An 18,688-nucleotide genomic window follows, 5' to 3' on the forward strand; every position below is an offset into this window, starting at 1 on the left:
AATGGAAAGAAGCTTTCTGAGAAACTGCTCTGTGTTCTGTTAATTCATCTCACTGAGTTACATCTTTCCCTTCAAGAAGCCTTTCGCTAAGGCTGTTCTTGATGAATTGGCAAAGGGATATTTGGAAGCCCATAGACGGCTATGGTGAAAAAGGAAACAACTTACGTTCAAAACTGGAAAGAAGCTTTCTGAGAAACTGCTCTGTGTTCTGTTAATTCATCTCACAGAGTTACATCTTTCACTTTAAGAAGCCTTTCGCTAAGGCTATTCTTGTGGAATTGGTAAAGGGATATTTGGAAGCCCATAGAGGGCTATGGTGAAAAAGGAAATATCTTCCGTTCAAAACTGGAAAGAAGCTTTCTGAGAAACTGCTCTGTGTTCTGCTAATTCATCTCACAGAGTTACACGTTTCCCTTCAGGAAGCCTTTCGCTAAGGCTGTTCTTGTGGAATTGGCAAAGTGATATTTTTAAGCCCATAGAGGCCTATGGTGAAAAAGGAAATATCTTCCGCTCAAAACTGGAAAGAAGCTTTCTGAGAAACTGCTCTGTGTTCTGTTAATTCATCTCACAGCGTTACATCTTTCCCTTCAAGAAAACTTTCGCTAAGTCTGTTCTTGTGGAATTGGCATAGGGATATTTGGAAGCCCATAGAGGGCTATGGTGAAAAAGGAAATATCTTCCGTTCAAAACTGGAAAGAAGCTTTCTGAGAAACTGCTCTGTGTTCTGTTAATTCATCTCACAGAGATACATCTTTCCCTTCAAGAAGTCTTTCGCTAAGGCTGTTCTTGTGGAATTGGCAAAGGGATATTTGGAAGCCCATAGAGGGCTATGGTGAAAAAGGAAATATCTTCCGTTCAAAACTGTAAAGAAGCTTTATGAGAAACTGCTCTGTGTTCTGTTAATTCATCTCACAGAGTTACATCTTTCTCTTCAAGAAGCCTTTCGCTAAGGCTGTTCTTGTGGAATTGGCTAACGGATATTTGGAAGCCCATAGAGTGCTATGGTGAAAAAGGAAATATCTTCCGTTCAAAACTGGAAAGAAGCTTTCTGAGAAACTGCTCTGTGTTTTGTTAATTTATCTCACAGAGTTACATCTTTCCCTTCAAGAAGCCTTTCGCTAAGGCTGTTCTTGTGGAATTGGCAAAGGGATATTTGGAAGCCCTTAGAGGGCAATGGTGAAAAAGGAATTATCTTCCGTTGAAAACTGGAAAGAAGCTTTCTGAGAAACTGCTCTGTGTTCTGTTAATTCATCTCACAGAGTTACATCTTTACCTTCAAGAAGCCTTTCGCTAAGGCTGTTCTGGTGGAATCGCAAAGGGATATTTGGAAGCCCATAGAGGGCTATGGTGAAAAAGGAAATATCTTCCGTTCAAAACTGGAAAGAAGCTTTCTGAGAAACAGCTCTGTGTTCGGTTAATTCATCTCACGGAGTTTCATCTTTCCCTTCAAGAAGCCTTCCGCTAAGGCTGTTCTTGTGTAATTGGCAAAGGGATATTTGGAAGACCATAGAGGGCTATGGTGAAAAAGGAAATATCTTCAGTTGAAACCTGGAAAGAAGCACTGAAAAACTGCTCTGTGTTCTGTTAATTCATCTCACAGAGTTACATCTTTCCCTTCAAGAAGCCTTTCGCCAAGGCTGTTCTTGTGGAGTTGGCAAAAGGATATTTGGAAGCCCTTAGAGTTCTATGGTGAAAAAGGAAATATCTTCCCTTGAAAACTGGAAAGAACCTTTCTGAGAAACTGCTCTGTGTTCTTTTAATTCATCTCACAGAGTTACATCTTTCCCTTCAAGAAGCCTTTCGCTAAGGGTATTCTTGTGGAATTGGCAAATGGATATTTGGAAGCCCATAGAGGGCTATGGTGAAAAAGGAAATATCTTCCGTTCAAAACTGGAAAGAAGCTTTATGAGAAACTGCTCTGTGTTCTGTTAATTCATCTCAGAGAGTTACATCTTTCCCTTCAAGAAACCTTTCGATAAGGCTGTTCTTGTGGAATTGGCAAAGGGATATTTGGAAGCCCTTAGAGGGCAATGGTGAAAAATGAAATATCTTCCGTTCAAAACTGGAAAGAAGCTTTCTGATAAACTGCTCTGTGTTTTTTAAATTCATCTCAGAGAGTTACATCTCTCCCTTCAAGAAGCCCTTCGCTATGGCTGTTCTTGTGGAATTGTCAAAGGGATATTTGGAAGCCCTTAGATGGCTATGGTGAAAAAGGAAATATCCTGCGTTCAAAAATGGAAAGAAGCTTTCTGAGAAACTGCTCTGTGTTCTGTTAATTCATCTCACTGAGTTACATCTTTCCCTTCAAGAAGCCTTTCGCTAAGGCTGTTCTTGATGAATTGGCAAAGGGATATTTGGAAGCCCATAGACGGCTATGGTGAAAAAGGAAACAACTTCCGTTCAAAACTGGAAGGAAGCTTTCTGAGAAACTGCTCTGTGTTCTGTTAATTCATCTCACAGAGTTACATCTTTCACTTTAAGAAGCCTTTCGCTAAGGCTATTCTTGTGGAATTGGTAAAGGGATATTTGGAAGCCCATAGAGGGCTAGGGTGAAAAAGGAAATAACTTCCGTTGAAAACTGGAAAGAAGCTTTCTGAGAAACTGCTCTGTGTTCTGTTAATTCATCTCACAGAGTTACATCTTTCCCTTCAAGAAGCCTTTCGCTAAGGCTGTTCTTGTGGAATTGGCAAAGGGATATTTGGAAGCCCACAGAGGGCTATGGTGAAAAAGGATACATCTTCGGTTCAAAACTGGAAAGAAGCTTTCTGAGAAACTGCTCTGTGTTCTGTTAATTCATCTCACAGAGTTACATCTTTCCCTTCAAGAAGCCTTTCGCTAAGGCTGTTTTGTGGAATTGGCAAAGGGATATTTGGAAGCCCATAGATTGCTTTGGTGAAAAAGGAAATATCTTCCGTTCAAAACTGGAAAGAAGCTTTCTGAGAGACTGCTCTGTGTTCTGTTAATTGATCTCACAGAGTTATATCTTTCCCTTCAAGAAGCCTTTCGCTAAGGCTGTTATTGTGGAATAGGCAAAGGGATACTTGGAAGCCCACGAAGGGCCATGGTGAAAAAGGATACATCTTCCGTTCAAAACTGGAAAGAAGCTTTCTGAGAACCTTCTCTGTGTTCTGTTAATTCATCTCACAGAGTTACATATTTCCCTTCAAGAAGCCATTCGCTAAGGCTGTTCTTGTGCAATTGGCAAAGGGATATTTGGAAGCCCACAGAGGGCTAGGGTGAAAAAGGAATTATCTTCCGTTCAAAACTGGAAACAAGCTGTCTGAGAAACTGCTCTGTGTTCTTTTAATTCATCTCACAGAGTTACATCTTTCCCTCCAAGAAGCCTTTCGCTAAGGGTATTCTTGTGGAATTGGCAAAGGGATATTTGGAAGCCCATAGAGGGCTATGGTGAAAAAGGAAATATCTTCCGTTCAAAACTGGAAAGAAGCTTTCTGAGAAACTGCTCTGTGTTCTGTTAATTCATCTCACAGAGTTACATCTTTCCCTTCTAGAAACCTTTCGATAAGGCTGTTCTTGTGGAATTGGCAAAGGGATATTTTGAAGCCCATAGAGGGCTATGGTGAAAAAGGAAATTCTTCCGTTCAAAACTGGAAAGAAGCTTTCTGATAAACTGCTCTGTGTTTTTTAAATTCATCTCAGAGAGTTACATCTTTCCCTTCAAGAAGCCTTTCGCTAAGGCTGTTCTTGTGGAATTGTCAAAGGGATATTTGGAAGCCCATAGAGGGCTATGGTGAAAAAGGAAATATGTTCCGTTCGAAACTGGAAAGAAGCTTTCTGAGAAACTGCTCTGTGTTCTGTTAATTCATCTCGCAGAGTTACATCTTCCCCTTCAAGAAGCCTTTCGCTAAGGCTGTTCTTCTGGAATTGGTAAAGGGATATTTGGAAGCCCACCAAGGGCTATGGTGAAAAAGGATACATCTTCCGTTCAAAACTGGAAAGAAGCTTTCTGAGAAACTGCTCTGTGTTCTGTTAATTCATCTCACAGAGTTACATCTTTCCTTTCAAGAAGCCTTTCGCTAAGGCTGTTCTTGTGGAATTCGCAAAGGGATATTTGGAAGCCCATAGAGGACTATGGTGAAAAAGGAAATATATTCCGTTCAAAACTGGAAAGAAGCTTTCTGAGAAACTACTCTGTGTTCTATTATTTCATCTCACAGAATTACACCTTTCCCTTAAAGAAGACTTTCAATAAGGCTGTTCTTGTGGCATTGGCAAAGGGATATTTGGAAGCTCATAGAGGGCTATGGTGAAAAAGGAAATATCTTCCGTTCGAAACTGGAAAGAAGCTTTCTGAGAGACTGCTCTGTGTTCTGTTAATTCATCTCACAGAGTTACATCTTTCCCTTCAGGAAGCCTTTCGCTAAGGCTGTTCTTGTGGAATTGGCAAAGGGATATTTGGAAGCCCACCAAGGGCTATGGTGAAAAAGTATACATCTTCCGTTCAAAACTGGAAAGAAGCTTTCTGAGAAACTGCTCTGTGTTCTGTTAATTCATCTCACAGAGTTACATCTTTCCCTTCAAGAAGCCTTTCGCTAAGGCTGTTCTTGATGAATTGGCAAAGAGATATTTGAACGCCCTTAGGGGGCTATGGTGAAAAAGGAAATATCTGCCTTTCAAAACTGGAAAGAAGCCTTCTGAGAGAGTGCTCTGTGTTCTGTTAATTCATCTCACAGAGTTACATCTTTCCATTCATGAAGCCTTTCGCTACGGCTGTTCTTGTGGAATTGGCAAAGGGATATTTGGAAGACCATAGAGGGCTATGGTGAAAAAGGAAATATCTTCCGTTCAATACTGGAAAGAAGCTTTCTGAGAAACTGCTCTGTGTTCTGTTAATTCATCTCGCAGAGTTACATCTTCCCCTTCAAGAATCCTTTCGCTAAGGCTGTTCTTGTGGAATTGGCAAAGGGATATTTGGAAGCCCATAGAGTGCTATGGTGAAAAAGGAAATATCTTCCATTCAAAAGGGGAAAGAAGCTTTCTGAAGAACTGCTCTGTGTTCTGTTAATTCATCTCACGGAATTACATCTTTCCCTTCAAGAACCCTTTCGCTAAGGCTGTTCTTGCGGAATTGGCAAAGGGATATTTGGAAGCCCATAGAGGGCTATGGTGAAAAAGGAAATATCTTCCGTTCAATACTGGAAAGAAGCTTTCTGAGAAACTGCTCTGTGTTCTGTTAATTCATCTCACAGAGTTACATCTTTCCCTTCAAGAACACTTTCGCTAAGACTGTTCTTGTGGAATTGGCAAAGGGATATTTGGAAGCCCATAGAGGTCTATGGTGAAAAAGGAAAAACCTTCCGTTCAAAACCGGAAAGAAGCTTTCTGAGAAACTGCTCTGTGTTCTGTTAATTCATCTCACAGAGTTACATCTTTCCCTTCAAGAAGCCTTTCGCTAAGGCTGTTCTTGTGGAATTGGCAAAGGATATTTGGAAGCCCACCTAGGACTATGGTGAAAAAGGAAATATCTTCCGTTGAAAACTGGAAAGAAGCTTTCTGAGAAACTGCTCTGAGTTCTGTTAATTCATCTCACAGAGTTACATCTTTCCCTTCAAGAAGCCTTTCGCTAAGGCTGTTCTTGTGGAATTGGCAAAGGGATATTTGGAAGCCCACAGAGGGCTATGGTGAAAAAGGATACATCTTCCGTTCAAAACTGGAAAGAATCTTTCTGAGAAACTGCTCTGTGTTCTGTTAATTCATCTCACAGAGTTACATCTTTCCCTTCAAGAAGCCTTTCGCTAAGGCTGTTCTTGTGGAATTGGCAAAGGGATATTTGGAAGCCCACAGAGGGCTATGGTGAAAAAGGAAATATCTTCCGTTCAAAACTGGAAAGAAGCTTTCTGAGAAACTGCTCTGTGTTCTTTTAATTCATCTCACAGAGTTACATCTTTCCCTCCAAGAAGCCTTTCGCTAAGGGTATTCTTGTGGAATTGGCAAAGGGATATTTGGAAGCCCATAGAGGGCTATGGTGAAAAAGGAAATATCTTCCGTTCAAAACTGTAAAGAAGCTTTCTGAGAAACTGCTCTGTGTTCTGTTAATTCACCTCACAGAGTTACATCTTTCCCTTCAAGAAACCTTTCGATAAGGCTGTTCTTGTGGAATTGGCAAAGGGATATTTTGAAGCCCATAGAGGGCTATGGTGAAAAAGGAAATATCTTCCGTTCAAAACTGGAAAGAAGCTTTCTGATAAACTGCTCTGTGTTTTTTAAATTCATCTCAGAGAGTTACATCTTTCCCTTCAAGAAGCCCTTCGCTATGGCTGTTCTTGGGGAATTGTCAAAGGGATATTTGGAAGCCCTTAGAGGGCTATGGTGAAAAAGGAAATATCTTCCGCTCAAAACTGGAAAGAAGCTTTCTGAGAAACTGCTCTGTGTTCTGTTAATTTACCTCACAGAGTTACATCTTTCCCTTCAAGAAGCCTTTCGCTAAGGCTGTTCTTGTGGAATTGGCAAAAGGATATTTGGAAGCCCTTAGAGTTCTATGGTGAAAAAGGAAATATCTTCCGTTGAAAACTGGAAAGAAGCTTTCTGAGAAACTGCTCTGTGTTCTGTGAATTCATCTCACAGAGTTACATGTTTCCCTTCAGGAAGCCTTTCGCTAAGGCTGTTCTTGTGGAATTGGCAAAGTGATATTTTTAAGCCCATAGAGGGCTATGGTGAAAAAGGAAATATCTTCCGCTCAAAACTGGAAAGAAGCTTTCTGAGAAACTGCTCTGTGTTCTGTTAATTCATCTCACAGCGTTACATCTTTCCCTTCAAGAAAACTTTCGCTTAGTCTGTTCTTGTGGAATTGGCATAGGGATATTTGGAAGCCCATAGAGGGCTATGGTGAATAAAGAAATATCTTCCGTTCAAAACAGGAAAGAAGCTTTCTGAGAAACTGCTCTGTGTTCTGTAAATTTATCTCACAGAGTTACATCTTTCCCTTCAAGAAGCCTTTCGCTAAGGCTGTTCTTGTGGAATTGGCAAAGGGATATTTGGAAGCCCTTAGAGGGCAATGGTGAAAAAGGAATTATCTTCCGTTGAAAACTGGAAAGAAGCTTTCTGAGAAACTGCTCTGTGTTCTGTTAATTCATCTCACAGAGTTACATCTTTACCTTCAAGAAGCCTTTCGCTAAGGCTGTTCTGGTGGAATCGCAAAGGGATATTTGGAAGCCCATAGAGGGCTATGGTGAAAAAGGAATTATCTTCCGTTCAAAACTGGAAAGAAGCTTTCTGAGAAACTGCTCTGTGTTCTGTTAATTCATCTCACGGAGTTACATCTTTCCCTTCAGGAAGCCTTCCGCTAAGGTTGTTCTTGTGTAATTGGCAAAGGGATATTTGGAAGACCATAGAGGGCTATGGTGAAAAAGGAAATATCTTCAGTTGAAACCTGGAAAGAAGCACTGAAAAACTGCTCTGTGTTCTGTTAATTCATCTCACAGAGTTACATCTTTCCCTTCAAGGAGCCTTTCGCTAAGGCTGTTCTTGTGGAGTTGGCAAAAGGATATTTGGAAGCCCTTAGATTTCTATGGTGAAAAAGGAAATATCTTCCGTTGAAAACTGGAAAGAAGCTTTCTGAGAAACTGCTCTGTGTTCTGTTAATTCATCTCACAGAGTTACATCTTTCCCTTCAAGAAGCCTTTCGCTAAGTCTATTCTTGTGGAATAGGTAAAGGGATATTTGGAAGCCCATAGAGGGCTGTGGTGAAAAAGGAAATAACTTCCGTTGAAAACTGGAAAGAAGCTTTCTGAGAAACTGCTCTGTGTTCTGTTAATTCATCTCACAGAGTTACATCTTTCCCTTCAAGAAGCCTTTCGCTAAGGGTATTCTTGTGGAATTGGCAAATGGATATTTGGAAGCCCATAGAGGGCTATGGTGGAAAAGGAAATATCTTCCGTTCAAAACTGGAAAGAAGCTTTATGAGAAACTGCTCTGTGTTCTGTTAATTCATCTCAGAGAGTTGCATCTTTCCCTTCAAGAAACCTTTCGATAAGGCTGTTCTTGTGGAATTGGCAAAGGGATATTTGGAAGCCCTTAGAGGGCAATGGTTAAAAAATGAAATATCTTCCGTTCAAAACTGGAAAGAAGCTTTCTGATAAACTGCTCTGTGTTTTTTAAATTCATCTCAGAGAGTTACATCTCTCCCTTCAAGAAGCCCTTCGCTATGGCTGTTCTTGTGGAATTGTCAAAGGGATATTTGGAAGCCCTTAGATGGCTATGGTGAAAAAGGAAATATCCTGCGTTCAAAAATGGAAAGAAGCTTTCTGAGAAACTGCTCTGTGTTCTGTTAATTCATCTCACTGAGTTACATCTTTCCCTTCAAGAAGCCTTTCGCTAAGGCTGTTCTTGATGAATTGGCAAAGGGATATTTGGAAGCCCATAGACGGCTATGGTGAAAAAGGAAACAACTTCCGTTCAAAACTGGAAAGAAGCTTTCTGAGAAACTGCTCTGTGTTCTGTTAATTCATCTCACAGAGTTACATCTTTCACTTTAAGAAGCCTTTCGCTAAGGCTATTCTTGTGGAATTGGTAAAGGGATATTTGGAAGCCCGTAGAGGGCTATGGTGAAAAAGGAAATATCTTCCGTTCAAAACTGGAAAGAAGCTTTCTGAGAAACTGCTCTGTGTTCTGCTAATTCATCTCACAGAGTTACACGTTTCCCTTCAGGAAGCCTTTCGCTAAGGCTGTTCTTGTGGAATTGGCAAAGTGATATTTTTAAGCCCATAGAGGCCTATGGTGAAAAAGGAAATATCTTCCGTTCAAAACTGGAAAGAAGCTTTCTGAGAAACTGCTCTGTGTTCTGTTAATTCATCTCACACCGTTACATCTTTCCCTTCAAGAAAACTTTCGCTAAGTCTGTTCTTGTGGAATTGGCATAGGGATATTTGGAAGCCCATAGAGGGCTATGGTGAAAAAGGAAATATCTTCCGCTCAAAACTGGAAAGAAGCTTTCTGAGAAACTGCTCTGTGTTCTGTTAATTCATCTCACAGAGATACATCTTTCCCTTCAAGAAGTCTTTCGCTAAGGCTGTTCTTGTGGAATTGGCAAAGGGATATTTGGAAGCCCATAGAGGGCTATGGTGAAAAAGGAAATATCTTCCGTTCAAAACTGTAAAGAAGCTTTATGAGAGACTGCTCTGTGTTCTGTTAATTCATCTCACAGAGTTACATCTTTCTCTTCAAGAAGCCTTTCGCTAAGGCTGTTCTTGTGGAATTGGCTAACGGATATTTGGAAACCCATAGAGTGCTATGGTGAAAAAGGAAATATCTTCCGTTCAAAACTGGAAAGAAGCTTTCTGAGAAACTGCTCTGTGTTTTGTTAATTTATCTCACAGAGTTACATCTTTCCCTTCAAGAAGCCTTTCGCTAAGGCTGTTCTTGTGGAATTGGCAAAGGGATATTTGGAAGCCCTTAGAGGGCAATGGTGAAAAAGGAATTATCTTCCGTTGAAAACTGGAAAGAAGCTTTCTGAGAAACTGCTCTGTGTTCTGTTAATTCATCTCACAGAGTTACATCTTTACCTTCAAGAAGCCTTTCGCTAAGGCTGTTCTGGTGGAATCGCAAAGGGATATTTGGAAGCCCATAGAGGGCTATGGTGAAAAAGGAAATATCTTCCGTTCAAAACTGGAAAGAAGCTTTCTGAGAAACAGCTCTGTGTTCGGTTAATTCATCTCACGGAGTTTCATCTTTCCCTTCAAGAAGCCTTCCGCTAAGGCTGTTCTTGTGTAATTGGCAAAGGGATATTTGGAAGACCATAGAGGGCTATGGTGAAAAAGGAAATATCTTCAGTTGAAACCTGGAAAGAAGCACTGAAAAACTGCTCTGTGTTCTGTTAATTCATCTCACAGAGTTACATCTTTCCCTTCAAGAAGCCTTTCGCCAAGGCTGTTCTTGTGGAGTTGGCAAAAGGATATTTGGAAGCCCTTAGAGTTCTATGGTGAAAAAGGAAATATCTTCCCTTGAAAACTGGAAAGAACCTTTCTGAGAAACTGCTCTGTGTTCTTTTAATTCATCTCACAGAGTTACATCTTTCCCTTCAAGAAGCCTTTCGCTAAGGGTATTCTTGTGGAATTGGCAAATGGATATTTGGAAGCCCATAGAGGGCTATGGTGAAAAAGGAAATATCTTCCGTTCAAAACTGGAAAGAAGCTTTATGAGAAACTGCTCTGTGTTCTGTTAATTCATCTCAGAGAGTTACATCTTTCCCTTCAAGAAACCTTTCGATAAGGCTGTTCTTGTGGAATTGGCAAAGGGATATTTGGAAGCCCTTAGAGGGCAATGGTGAAAAATGAAATATCTTCCGTTCAAAACTGGAAAGAAGCTTTCTGATAAACTGCTCTGTGTTTTTTAAATTCATCTCAGAGAGTTACATCTCTCCCTTCAAGAAGCCCTTCGCTATGGCTGTTCTTGTGGAATTGTCAAAGGGATATTTGGAAGCCCTTAGATGGCTATGGTGAAAAAGGAAATATCCTGCGTTCAAAAATGGAAAGAAGCTTTCTGAGAAACTGCTCTGTGTTCTGTTAATTCATCTCACTGAGTTACATCTTTCCCTTCAAGAAGCCTTTCGCTAAGGCTGTTCTTGATGAATTGGCAAAGGGATATTTGGAAGCCCATAGACGGCTATGGTGAAAAAGGAAACAACTTCCGTTCAAAACTGGAAGGAAGCTTTCTGAGAAACTGCTCTGTGTTCTGTTAATTCATCTCACAGAGTTACATCTTTCACTTTAAGAAGCCTTTCGCTAAGGCTATTCTTGTGGAATTGGTAAAGGGATATTTGGAAGCCCATAGAGGGCTAGGGTGAAAAAGGAAATAACTTCCGTTGAAAACTGGAAAGAAGCTTTCTGAGAAACTGCTCTGTGTTCTGTTAATTCATCTCACAGAGTTACATCTTTCCCTTCAAGAAGCCTTTCGCTAAGGCTGTTCTTGTGGAATTGGCAAAGGGATATTTGGAAGCCCACAGAGGGCTATGGTGAAAAAGGATACATCTTCCGTTCAAAACTGGAAAGAAGCTTTCTGAGAAACTGCTCTGTGTTCTGTTAATTCATCTCACAGAGTTACATCTTTCCCTTCAAGAAGCCTTTCGCTAAGGCTGTTTTGTGGAATTGGCAAAGGGATATTTGGAAGCCCATAGATTGCTTTGGTGAAAAAGGAAATATCTTCCGTTCAAAACTGGAAAGAAGCTTTCTGAGAGACTGCTCTGTGTTCTGTTAATTCATCTCACAGAGTTATATCTTTCCCTTCAAGAAGCCTTTCGCTAAGGCTGTTATTGTGGAATAGGCAAAGGGATACTTGGAAGCCCACGAAGGGCCATGGTGAAAAAGGATACATCTTCCGTTCAAAACTGGAAAGAAGCTTTCTGAGAACCTTCTCTGTGTTCTGTTAATTCATCTCACAGAGTTACATATTTCCCTTCAAGAAGCCATTCGCTAAGGCTGTTCTTGTGCAATTGGCAAAGGGATATTTGGAAGCCCACAGAGGGCTATGGTGAAAAAGGAATTATCTTCCGTTCAAAACTGGAAACAAGCTGTCTGAGAAACTGCTCTGTGTTCTTTTAATTCATCTCACAGAGTTACATCTTTCCCTCCAAGAAGCCTTTCGCTAAGGGTATTCTTGTGGAATTGGCAAAGGGATATTTGGAAGCCCATAGAGGGCTATGGTGAAAAAGGAAATATCTTCCGTTCAAAACTGGAAAGAAGCTTTCTGAGAAACTGCTCTGTGTTCTGTTAATTCATCTCACAGAGTTACATCTTTCCCTTCTAGAAACCTTTCGATAAGCCTGTTCTTGTGGAATTGGCAAAGGGATATTTTGAAGCCCATAGAGGGCTATGGTGAAAAAGGAAATTCTTCCGTTCAAAACTGGAAAGAAGCTTTCTGATAAACTGCTCTGTGTTTTTTAAATTCATCTCAGAGAGTTACATCTTTCCCTTCAAGAAGCCTTTCGCTAAGGCTGTTCTTGTGGAATTGTCAAAGGGATATTTGGAAGCCCATAGAGGGCTATGGTGAAAAAGGAAATATGTTCCGTTCGAAACTGGAAAGAAGCTTTCTGAGAAACTGCTCTGTGTTCTGTTAATTCATCTCGCAGAGTTACATCTTCCCCTTCAAGAAGCCTTTCGCTAAGGCTGTTCTTCTGGAATTGGTAAAGGGATATTTGGAAGCCCACCAAGGGCTATGGTGAAAAAGGATACATCTTCCGTTCAAAACTGGAAAGAAGCTTTCTGAGAAACTGCTCTGTGTTCTGTTAATTCATCTCACAGAGTTACATCTTTCCTTTCAAGAAGCCTTTCGCTAAGGCTGTTCTTGTGGAATTCGCAAAGGGATATTTGGAAGCCCATAGAGGACTATGGTGAAAAAGGAAATATATTCCGTTCAAAACTGGAAAGAAGCTTTCTGAGAAACTACTCTGTGTTCTATTATTTCATCTCACAGAATTACACCTTTCCCTTAAAGAAGACTTTCAATAAGGATGTTCTTGTGGCATTGGCAAAGGGATATTTGGAAGCTCATAGAGGGCTATGGTGAAAAAGGAAATATCTTCCGTTCGAAACTGGAAAGAAGCTTTCTGAGAGACTGCTCTGTGTTCTGTTAATTCATCTCACAGAGTTACATCTTTCCCTTCAAGAAGCCTTTCGCTAAGGCTGTTCTTGTGGAATTGGCAAAGGGATATTTGGAAGCCCACCAAGGGCTATGGTGAAAAAGTATACATCTTCCGTTCAAAACTGGAAAGAAGCTTTCTGAGAAACTGCTCTGTGTTCTGTTAATTCATCTCACAGAGTTACATCTTTCCCTTCAAGAAGCCTTTCGCTAAGGCTGTTCTTGATGAATTGGCAAAGAGATATTTGAACGCCCTTAGGGGGCTATGGTGAAAAAGGAAATATCTGCCTTTCAAAACTGGAAAGAAGCCTTCTGAGAGAGTGCTCTGTGTTCTGTTAATTCATCTCACAGAGTTACATCTTTCCATTCATGAAGCCTTTCGCTACGGCTGTTCTTGTGGAATTGGCAAAGGGATATTTGGAAGACCATAGAGGGCTATGGTGAAAAAGGAAATATCTTCCGTTCAAAACTGGAAAGAAGCTTTCTGTGAAACTGCTCTGTGTTCTGTTAATTCATCTCACGGAGTTACATCTTTCCCTTCAGGAAGCCTTCCGCTAAGGTTGTTCTTGTGTAATTGGCAAAGGGATATTTGAAAGACCATAGAGGGCTATGGTGAAAAAGGAAATATCTTCAGTTGAAACCTGGAAAGAAGCACTGAAAAACTGCTCTGTGTTCTGTTAATTCATCTCACAGAGTTACATCTTTCCCTTCAAGGAGCCTTTCGCTAAGGCTGTTCTTGTGGAGTTGGCAAAAGGATATTTGGAAGCCCTTAGATTTCTATGGTGAAAAAGGAAATATCTTCCGTTGAAAACTGGAAAGAAGCTTTCTGAGAAACTGCTCTGTGTTCTGTTAATTCATCTCACAGAGTTACATGTTTCCCTTCTGGAAGCCTTTCGCTAAGGCTGTTCTTGTGGAATTGGCAAAGGGATATTTGGAATCCCACCGAGGACTATGGTGAAAAAGGAAATATCTTCCGTTCAAAACTGGAAAGAAGCTTTCTGAGAAACTGCTCTGTGTTCTGTTAATTCATCTCACAGAGTTACATGTTTCCCTTCTGGAAGCCTTTCGCTAAGGCTGTTCTTGTGGAATTGGCAAAGGGATATTTGGAAGCCCATAGAGGGCTATGGTGAAAAAGGAAATAACTTCCGTTCAAAACTGGAAAGAAGCTTTCTGAGAAACTGCTCTGTGTTCTGTTAATTCATCTCACAGAGTTACATCTTTCCCTTCAAGAAGCCTTTCGCTAAGGCTGTTCTTGTTTAATTCGTAAAGGGATATTTGGAAGTCCATAGAGGGCTATAGTGAAAACGGAAATATCTTCCGTTCAACACTGGAAAGAAGCTATCTGAGATAGTGCTCTGTGTTCTGTTAATTCATCTCACAGAGTTACATCTTTCCCTTCAAGAAAGCTTTCGCTAAGGCTGTTCTTGTGGAATTGGAAAAGGGATATTTGGAAGCCCATAGAGGGCTATGGTGAAAAAGGAAATATCTTCCGTTCAAAACTGGAAAGAAGCTTTCTGAGAAACTGCTCTGTGTTCTGTTAATTCATGCCACAGAGTTACATCTTTACCTGCAAGAAGCCTTTCGCTAAGACTGTTCTTGTGGAATTGCAAAGGGTATTTGGAAGCCCATAGAGGGCTATGGTGAAAAAGGAAATACCTTCCGTTCAAAACTGGAAAGAAGCTTTCTGAGAAACTGCTCTGTGTTCTGTTAATTCATCTCACAGAGTTACATCTTTCCCTTCAAGAATCCTTTCGCTAAGGCTGTTCTTGTGGAATTGGCAAAGGGATATTTGGAAGCCCATAGAGGGCTTTGGTGAAAAAGGAAATATCTTCCGTTCAAAACTGGAAAGAAGCTTTATGAGAGACTGCTCTGTGTTCTGTTAATTCATCTCACAGAGTTACATCTTTCCCTTCAAGAAGCGTTTCGCTAAGGCTGTTCTTGTGGAGTTGGCAAAGGGATATTTGGAAGCCCACCAAGGGCTAAGGTGAAAAAGGATACATCTTCCGATCAAAACTGGAAGAAGCTTTCTGAGAACCTTCTCTGTGTTCTGTTAATTCATCTCACAGAGTTACATCTTTCCCTTCAAGAAGCCTTTCGCTAAGGTTGTTCTTGTGGAATTGGTAAAGGGATATTTGGAAGCCCATAGAGGGCTATGGTGAAAAAGGAAATACCTTCCGTTCAAAACTGGATAGAAGCTTTCTGAGAAACTGCTCTGTGTTCTGTTAATTCATCTCTCAGAGTTACATCTTTCCCTTCAAGAAGCCTTTCGCTAAGGCTGTTCTTGTGGAATTCGCAAAGGGATATTTGGAAGCCCATAGAGGACTATGGTGAAAAAGGAAATATATTCCGTTCAAAACTGGAAAGAAGCTTTCTGAGAAACTACTCTGTGTTCTATTAATTCATCTCACAGAGTTACACCTTTCCGATAAAGAAGACTTTGGATAAGGCTGTTCTTGTGGCATTGGCAAGGGATATTTTGAAGCCCATAGAGGGCTATGGTGAAAAAGGAAATATCTTCCGTTCGAAACTGGAAAGAAGCTTTCTGAGAAACTGCTCTGTGTTCTGCTAATTCATCTCACAGAGTTACATGTTTCCCTTCAGGAAGCCTTTCGCTAAGGCTGTTCTTGTGGAATTGGCAAAGTGATATTTTTAAGCCCATAGAGGGCTATGGTGAAAAAGGAAATATCTTCCGCTCAAAACTGGAAAGAAGCTTTCTGAGAAACTGCTCTGTGTTCTGTTAATTCATCTCACAGCGTTACATCTTTCCCTTCAAGAAAACTTTCGCTAAGTCTGTTCTTGTGGAATTGGCATAGGGATATTTGGAAGCCCATAGAGGGCTATGGTGAAAAAGGCAATATCTTCCGTTCAAAACTGGAAAGAAGCTTTCTGAGAAACTGCTCTGTGTTCTGTTAATTCATCTCACAGAGATACATCTTTCCCTGCAAGAAGTCTTTCGCTAAGTCTGTTCTTGTGGAATTGGCAAAGGGATACTTTGAAGCCCATAGATGGCTATGGTGAAAAAGGAAATATCTTCCGTTCAAAACTGGAAAGAAGCTTTATGAGAAACTGCTCTGTGTTCTGTTAATTCATCTCACAGAGTTACATCTTCCTCTTCAAGAAGCCTTTCGCTAAGGCTGTTCTTGTGGAATTGGCTAACGGATATTTGGAAGCCCATAGAGTGCTATGGAGAAAAAGGAAATATCTTCCGTTCAAAACTGGAAAGAAGCTTTCTGAGAAACTGCTCTGTGTTTTGTTAATTTATCTCACAGAGTTACATCTTTCCCTTCAAGAAGCCTTTCGCTAAGGCTGTTCTTGTGGAATTGGCAAAGGGATATTTGGAAGCCCTTAGAGGGCAATGGTGAAAAAGGAATTATCTTCCGTTGAAAACTGGAAAGAAGCTTTCTGAGAAACTGCTCTGTGTTCTGTTAATTCATCTCACAGAGTTACATCTTTCCCTTCAAGAAGCCTTTCGCTAAGGCTGTTCTGGTGGAATCGCAAAGGGATATTTGGAATCCCATAGAGGGCTATGGTGAAAAAGGAAATATCTTCCGTTCAAAACTGGAAAGAAGATTTCTGAGAAACTGCTCTGTGTTCGGTTAATTCATCTCACGGAGTGACATCTCTCCCTTCAAGAAGCCTTCCGCTAAGGCTGTTCTTGTGTAATTGGCAAAAGGATATTTGGAAGACCATAGAGGGCTATGGTGAAAAAGGAAATATCTTCAGTTGAAACCTGGAAAGAAGCACTGAAAAACTGCTCTGTGTTCTGTTAATTCATCTCACAGAGTTACATCTTTCCCTTCAAGAAGCCTTTCGCTAAGGCTGTTCTTGTGGAGTTGGCAAAAGGATATTTGGAAGCCCTTAGAGTTCTATGGTGAAAAAGGAAATATCTTCCGTTGAAAACTGGAAAGAAGCTTTCTGAGAAACTGCTCTGTGTTCTTTTAATTCATCTCACAGAGTTACATCTTTCCCTTCAAGAAGCCTTTCGCTAAGGGTATTCTTGTGGAATTGGCAAATGGATATTTGGAAGCCCATAGAGGGCTATGGTGAAAAAGGAAATATCTTTCGTTCAAAACTGGAAAGAAGCCTTATGAGAAACTGCTCTGTGTTCTGTTAATTCATCTCAGAGAGTTACATCTTTCCCTTCAAGAAACCTTTCGATAAGGCTGTTCTTGTGGAATTGGCAAAGGGATATTTGGAAGCCCTTAGAGGGCAATGGTGAAAAATGAAATATCTTCCGTTCAAAACTGGAAAGAAGCTTTCTGATAAACTGCTCTGTGTTTTTTAAATTCATCTCAGAGAGTTACATCTCTCCCTTCAAGAAGCCCTTCGCTATGGCTGTTCTTGTGGAATTGTCAAAGGGATATTTGGAAGCCCTTAGATGGCTATGGTGAAAAAGGAAATATCCTGCGTTCAAAACTGGAAAGAAGCTTTCTGAGAAACTGCTCTGTGTTCTGTTAATTCATCTCACAGAGTTACATCTTTCCCTTCAAGAAGCCTTTCGCTAAGGCTGTTCTTGTGGAATTGGCAGAGGGATATATGGAAGCCCATAGAGGGCTATGGTGAAAAAGGAAATATCTTCCGTTCAATACTGGAAAGAAGCTTTCTGAGAAACTGCTCTGTGTTCTGTTAATTCATCTCACAGAGTTACATCTTTCCCTTCAAGGAACCTTTTGCTAAGGCTGTTCTTGTGGAATTGGCAAAGGGATATTTGGAAGCCCATAGAGGGCTATGGTGAAAAAGGAAATATCTTCCGTTCAAAACTGGAAAGAAGATTTCTGAGAAACTGCTCTGTGTTCTGTTAATTCATCTCACAGAGATACATCTATCCCTGCAAGAAGCCTTTCGCTAAGACTGTTCTTGTGGAATTGGCAAAGGGATATTTGGAAACCCATAGAGGGCTATGCTGAAAAAGGAAATACCTTCCGTTCAAAACTGGAAAGAAGCTTTCTGAGAAACTGCTCTGTGTTCTGTTAATTCATCTCACAGAGTTACATCCTTCCCTTCAAGAAGCCTTTCGCTAAGGCTGTTCTTCTGGAATTGGCAAAGGGATATTTGGAATCCCACCGAGGACTATGGTGAAAAAGGAAATATCTTCCGTTCAAAACTGGAAAGAAGCTTTCTGAGAAACTGCTCTGTGTTCTGTTAATTCATCTCACAGAGTTACATGTTTCCCTTCAGGAAGCCTTTCGCTAAGGCTGTTCTTGTGGAATTAGCAAAGGGATATTTGGGTGCCTACAGAGGGCTATGGTGAAAAAGGATACATCTCCCGTTCAAAACTGGAAAGAAGATTTCTGAGAAACTGCTCTGTGTTCTGCTAATTCATCTCACAGAGTTACATCTTCCCCTGCAAGAAGCCTTTCGCTAAGACTGTTCTTGTGGAATTGGCAAAGGGATATTTGGAAGCCCATAGAGGGCTATGGTGAAAAAGGAAATATCTTCCGTTCAAAACTGGAAAGAAGCTTTCTGAGAAACTGCTCTGTGTTCTGTTAATTCATCTCACAGAGTTACATCTTTCCCTTCAAGAAGCCTTTCGCTGAGGCTCTTCTTGTGTAATTGGTAAAGGGATATTTGGAAGCCCATAGAGGGCTATGGTGAAAAAGGAAATATCTTCCGTTCAAAACTGGAAAGAAGCTTTCTGAGAAACTGCTCTGACATCTTTCCCTTCAAGAAGACTTTCGCTAAGGCTGTTCTTGTGGAATTGGCAAAGGGATATTTGGAAGCCCATAGAGGGCTATGGTGAAAAAGGATACACCTTCCTTTCAAAACTGGAAAGAAGCTTTCTGAGAAACTGCTCTGTGTTCTGTTAATTCATCTCACAGAGTTAAATCTTTCCCTTCAAGAAGCCTTTCGCTAAGGCTGTTCTTGTGGAATTGGCAAAGGCATATTTGGAAGCCCATAGAGGGCTATGGTGAAAAAGGAAATATCTTCTGTTCAAAACTGGAAAGAAGCTTTATGAGAAACTGCTCTGTGTTCTGTTAATTCATCTGACAGAGTTACATCTTTCCCTTCAAGAAGCCTTTCGCTAAAGCTGTTCTTGTGGAATTGGCAAAGGGATATTTGGAAGCCCACCGAGGGCTATGGTGAAAAAGATACATCT

The sequence above is a fragment of the Chlorocebus sabaeus genome, chromosome 12, assembly GCF_047675955.1.
Source record: "Chlorocebus sabaeus isolate Y175 chromosome 12, mChlSab1.0.hap1, whole genome shotgun sequence".
In the NCBI taxonomy this organism is placed as follows: Eukaryota; Metazoa; Chordata; class Mammalia; order Primates; family Cercopithecidae; genus Chlorocebus; species Chlorocebus sabaeus.